Source organism: Lutra lutra, chromosome 16, assembly GCF_902655055.1.
Source record: "Lutra lutra chromosome 16, mLutLut1.2, whole genome shotgun sequence".
Taxonomy (NCBI): domain Eukaryota; kingdom Metazoa; phylum Chordata; class Mammalia; order Carnivora; family Mustelidae; genus Lutra; species Lutra lutra.
In genome coordinates, this window is record NC_062293.1 from 14423286 (window position 1) to 14429701 (window position 6416).

The window sequence follows — 6416 nt, forward strand, 5'->3', positions numbered from 1 at the left end:
TATGATATCTGAGATTTACCTTAAGATTCTCCAGTTTTTAAAAAGTGGTGGAATATAGATAAAAAACAATAGTATCTCTGAGTTGTTGAAGCTGGGTGATGGGTACATGAGGGTTCATTGTATTGTCTTTTTATTTTTGTGCATGTTTGAGAATTTTCATAATAAAAAGTTTTTAAAAAACGGTTCTTTAATATCAGATATCTACTTGGTTTTCCATTGTCTCATAATTTCATAAAATTGAAGTTGATCATTAGGTCTTTTAGTCTCTCTCTCTCTCTCTCTTTAAGAAATTGGGTTGCACTCTGGAAAACAGCATGGAGGTTCCTCAAATGTTGAAAATAGAACTACCCTATGACCCAGCAATTGCACTGCTGGGTATTTACCCTAAAGATACAAACGTAGTGATCCGAAGGGGCACGTGCACCCGAATGTTTATAGCAGCAATGTCCACAATAGCCAAACTATGGAAAGAACCTAGATGTCCATCAACAGATGAATGGATAAAGAAGATGTGGTACATATACACAATGTAATACTATGCAGCCATCAAAAGAAATGAAATCTTGCCATTTGCGACGACGAGGATGGAACTAGAGGGTATCATGCTTAGCGAAATAAGTCAATCGGAGAAAGACAACTATCATATGATCTCCCTGATATGAGGGAGAGGAGATGCAACATGGGGGGGGGGGGTTAAGGGGGTAGGAGAAGAGTAAATGAAACAAGATGGGATTGGGAGGGAGACAAACCATAAGTGACTCTTAATCTCAGAAAACAAACTGAGGGTTACCGGGCGAGGGGGGTTGGGAGAGGCGGGGTGGGGTTATGGACATTGGGGAGGGTATGTGCTATGGTGAGTGCTGTGAAGTGTGTAAACCTGGCGATTCACACACCTGTACCCCTGGGGATAAAAATATATGTTTAGAAAAGAAAAGAAAAGGAATTGGGTTGCTTATTACAGGGTTTGTCGCTGTTTGGATTTTGCTTTTTGCACCCGTGATAGTGTAACCTGTTCCTCTCTATGTAATTACCTGTGGATTTGGAAGTAGAATCCAAAGCCTTAATCAGTCTCAAGTTTAATTGTGGGGGACAAGATTTTTCCTAGGTTGCGCTCTCCCATCAGGAGGCAGTCATGTCTGGTGGTTTCTCTTTTGGGGATGCCAGCAGCCCTTGACCATGCTTAGGTCGGTCGGTTCTTTACAGGTAACAAAACGGCAATATTCTGATTCTCTTCTTCATTCATTAGCTAGAGTATTTCTATTTCTTTTTTTTTTTTTAAGATTTTATTTATTTATTTGACAGAGAGAGAGAGATTATCACAAGTAGGCAGAGAGGCAGGCAGAGAGAGAGAGGGGAAGCAGGCTCCCTGTTGAGCAGAGAGCCCGATGCGGGCCTCGATCCCAGGACCCTGAGATTACGACCTGAGCCGAAGGCAGAGGCTTAACCCACTGAGCCACCCAGGCGCCCCGAGTATTTCTATTTCTATAAACCTCTATTGCTTGCTTAGAAGTATGAGAGACGTAGGATAAATGCGGATTTGTCCCCTTTAAAGTTGTTCTCTTTGATGTTCAAATTGTCCTATCTTTGGCTGGTGGGGGCCTCTTCAAGTTGGCCTGGAGTCCTTTTGACACAACTTCAGGAGTATTTTTTTTTTTTTTAAGATTTTATTTATTCATTTGAGAGAGAGAGATCACAAGTAGGCTGAGAGAGAAGGGGGGAAGCGGGCTCCCCACCGAGCAGAGAACCCGATGCGGGGCCCAATCCCAGGACCCTGAGATCATGACCCAAGCCGAAGGCAGAGGCTTTAACCCACTGAGCCACCCAGGCGCCCCACTTCAGGAGTATTTAATAGGTTCCTTTGTATCTAATGTCTGAAACAGAGTTTGCATATTTCAGAATTTCTGTAAAAAGCCCTGATTCCTTTTAATGGAAAATAGTATTTGGAGGCTGAATTGGCTATTGGGGATGCTCATCGTTAGAAGGTGTTCTTTGGGGGCGCCTGAGTGGCTCGGTGGGTTAAAGCCTCTGCCTTCGGCTCAGGTCATGATCCCAGGATCCTGGGATCGAGCCCCGCATCGGGCTCTCTGCTCAGCAGGGAGCCTGCTTCCTCCTCTTTCTCTCTCTGCCTGCCTCTCAGCCTACTTGTGATCTCTGTCTGTCAAATAAATAAATAAATAAATCTTTAAAAAAAAAAAAAAAAAGAAGGTGTTCTTTGTCTCTAGGCCTCTTCATTGTTTAGTACTAGGAAATGTGTGTGTGTGTGTGTGTGTGTGTCTGTGTGTCTGTGTGTTTTCCCCTGAAGTAAAAAAGTCATGGGGGCGCCTGGGTGGCTCAGTGGGTTGGGGCCTCTGCCTTCTGCTCAGGTCGTGATCCGGGCTCCTGGGATCAAGCCCGGCTTCTGGCTCTCTGCTCAGCGGGGAGCCTGCTTCCTCCACTCTCTCTGCCTGCCTCTCTGCCTACTTGTGATCTCTGTCTGTCAAATAAATAAATAAAAACCTTAAAAAAAAAAGTCATGAATTCACATCAGTACTTTATATTTAAATTCAGCACTGCAGTATGTGTGTGAGAATCAGCTTTGAGATATATTTAATAGACTTATTTATTTCAAGTACAATTACATACAAGTACAAATTATAAGTTTTGGTAAATGTGTAACCACCACCACAGTGACAATATAGAACATTTCCATCACCCTAAAAATGTCCCCTCGTGCCTTTTAGTACTGCAGAGTTTTTACTGAAATTCTTTTATCATATTCCAAAATCCCAGTTCTCAAGAATACTGAGGAGGCTGGGCCATCTGGGTGGCTCAGTCAGTTAAGCTTCTGCCTTCAGCTAGCTCATGATCCCGGGGTCCTGGGATTGAGCCTCACATTGGGCTCCCTGCTCGGTGAGGAGCCTGCATCTCCCTCCCCCTGTCCCCTGCTTGTGCTCTCTCATTATCTCACTCTCTCAAATAAAATATTTTTAAAAAATATTGAGGGTAATAATAAAATTAGAAAGCCACGCCCCACAACTGCTCATTTGCTTGATCTCACTTTAACTATGGCAGTCTCAGAATTGCCATACCAGTATGACCACCATATGCTTACTGAAAAGTTTAAATTTGAGGGGTGCCTTCGTGACTCGGTTAAGAATCGGACTCGATTTCAGCTCAGTCGTGATCCTCAGGGTCCTGAGATGGAGCCCCGTGTCAGGCTGTGCGCTCAGCGGGGAGTCTGCTTGTCCCTCTCCCTCTGCTCTTTACCCCCTTCCCCTGCTCACAGGCTCTCGCTCGCTCGTTTGTTCACTCTCTCTAAAATAAAATATATTTTTTTTAAAGTTGAGGGCATCCTCCGCCGGGCAAGATGGCGGCGGCCAGGACAGCCCGGAAGTGACGGGGCACTAGGCCGTGTGCCCCGTGGCCTTTCCGGAGGGCCACATGGTCTGAAGAAGGGAGTTCCCAGCCCAGTCCAACGCATGCGTGTTGGCTTTTCTTGCCGTGGCCATGGGGATGTCACAGTCATGCCTTTGCCCTGATGGGCAGGCTCAGCATTTTGCGCCGACTTGGAACTTCCTGGAGGCTCCGTGGAAGCAAAGCTCGAGACCGGCCTCCCAAGTCCCTCTGTCCGGACCGCGCGACCCTGAGCGCTGTGTGCCTGCCCGCGGAGGGAGGCGCGGCTGCCCCCAGGGCTGCCACCTCTGGCGGCTGCTCTGCGCTTTCTCCTACGCTCTCTGCCAAGCCGAGGCTCCTGTGCGCCGGGAGAAGCTGTCAGTGTGCACCTCAGATTGGCCGTGCTGGCCGGTGGAGAGTTTGTGGCGGCAGGAGAATGTGCGCCATGCTCTGGTTCCCAGGCTAAAACCACCCCTGAGTGGACCGGGTATGTGGAGAAAATCACAGGCAGCTCATCTAAGAGGAATGAATGCAAAAGCTGCCTCTCAGCTCTGACGGAACAACACTTAATTCTGAAAATTTGAAGGGACCAGTCGTGGGTGTGGCCTTGGTCTTGGCTTGCCTTGTCATCGTTCTTCAGGGGCAGCTGGACAGAAAAGCTCTAGAAAAGGTCCAGAAGCAAATCGAGTCCCTGTAGCTACCTTCCACTCTTTGATAGGGGGTCTTAGGGATGGTACCTCAGACACAGACAGTACAAAGAACAGACTTGTGCCCTTTGTTCTTGGGAATTTGTGGTGGCACCTCCTTCTCTGTCTCTTGTCCAGATAATTAATGATCATTAATGAGCAAAATATAGAAATATAGGATAGTTTTCTTCTCTCCAAGAGTCGGAGGCTTTACCGACTGAGCCACCCAGGCACCCCACCACAAGAGAGTTCTCGAAGGCACTTGTTGGCTATGTTATATACCATGTCTTCCTGTAAGGAAGCATGGGAGAAATTTCTTTCAGATAGTTGCTCCTGGCCTGTTATTGTATGTGTCATATATTTGTTCATTTTGTTCATTCCAAAAGGCCTTTTTGAGCACCTAAGTCCCAGGGACTGTAGGTACTGAGGATGTAGTGGTGAACAAGATAGGCCTTTCTAGGGGGTAGATAGGTGGGAACAGACACTAAGCAGGTAGGCACATGGACAATTTCAGGTAATTTCAAATAGTGATAGTGTTGTAGGTACTAGACAGGTTGATGTGCTAGATCATGGCTGAGATTGTGTGCTTTGCCTAAGTGGTCAGGAAACTCAGAGCATGTGACCTTCACATTGAGGCTGAACGATACAAAGGAGCCAGATGTGTTAAGATCTGGGGCAGAGCATCCCGGACAGAGGGACGAGAAGTGCCAAGGCCCTTAGAAGGGAAAAGGTGTGGAGTGACCAAGGAGCAGAAAGGCCAGCGGGGGCTGGAGCAGGTGAGCAGAGGGGAGATGAGTAGAAGATGAGGTCAGAGAGGTGGTCAGGACCCACATCACTTAGAGCCATGGTGGGCACAGCAAGTCTTCTGGAAGCCACTGGGGCAGGAGAGAATGCTTTGAGTAGAGAAGGGACATACTGTTATTTTGAAAAGATTACCATGGGAATGGGAGGCAGAGGAACAGAAGGCAAGCAGGGAGGCCTGTTAAGGAGCTCTGACAGGTGATGGCAGCCAGGACAAGATAGGTCGCAGTACCCTTCTTAGACCCAGCAAGAGGAGCCCCTGCACTGGGTCTGGTCTTTGAGCATCTTACTCTGGCCCTTCTCCATCTGCATCCTTCCCCACAGGATGTTTGAGGGGCCACAGAGGCATGCTTGGAGATCATTGTAGTCCTTAGGTGTTTAATTTTTCTAACCTGTAAATCAGTTACAACCTCTGGTGTGGTGTATCGGGGAAGGGCTGAGGGCATAGTCCATGTCCCTCGAGGGTGAAAAGGAGAAAGGAGTAAACAGTGAGTTTCAGGCATCACAGAACTGTTGATCATTCCTCTGGTTAGGTCTCCTTTACATCCTTCCTGAGAAGCATCGCTGAGAGAAGGCAGTCTCCTTCGGTTGTAATCCATCAGCTCTGGGAGCAGAAGGGGCAGCTGGTCCTCCCCGCAAGGATTTGTGCTGCCTCAGGTTACCCTGCAGGTACCACCTTTCCCCAGTTTTCTATTGAGTTATTGGTGGCTTGGGTTTTTTGTTTGTTTATTTGCTTTTTCAATAATTTGTAAGAGCTGTTATATATTATGGAACTTCAAACTTTATGTGAGATGTGGGTTAAAAATATTTCCCCTACTAATTCTTTTGGCTTAACTTACGATTTTTAAAATGTAATTTTAAAATGAGTCATCTAATTAAATTTAACAATCCTTGATGTCTTTGAATTGTGAGTCATACCTAGAAAAGCCTTCCCCTCTTTTTTTTAAGTTTATTTTTTATTTTTAAAGATTATTTTTAAAGATTATTTTCAAGTTCCTCCTATTTTCTTCTAGCACTTCTATGGCTTTATTTTGAGATATTTTAACATTTGACCTATCTGACTTTACTTCACTGTAGAGAATAAAGTAGGGGGTCCAACTTTTTTTAATGTGATTCTCAATTTTTACAATATATTGAATGATTCATCTTTTCCCCACTGGTTTATTTTATTTTATTTATTTATTTTTAATTCATTTGACAGACTGAGATCAAAAGTAGGCAGAGAGGCAGGCAGAGAGAAAGGAGAAAGCAGGCTCCCTGCCGAGCAGAGAGCCTGATGCAGGGCTTGATCCCAGGACATTGAGATTATGACCTGAGCCAAAGGCAAAGGCTTTAACCCACTGAGCACCTAGGCGCCCCTCCCCACTAGTTTAAAATGCCATATTTTTCATATACTGAATTCCCATGTGTGTTCAGATTTATAGCTAGACTTTCTGTCCTATTCCATTGTTCTACTTGTTCAGCCGTGTGCCAATACCACACTTTAAACATCATGTTAGCTTTATAATGGTTCCAAATCTTATGGACACATTCCTCTCCCTCTCCCCCACCTTGTGT

The 6416-nt window shown here is 45.7% G+C and overlaps 1 pseudogene; it reads left to right on the forward strand.

Annotated features, from left to right (window-relative positions):
• The first annotated feature begins 3486 nt into the window (after window positions 1-3486).
• Window positions 3487-4198, forward strand: LOC125087571 (protein JTB-like; annotated as a pseudogene).
• Window positions 4199-6416: the final 2218 nt, after the last annotated feature.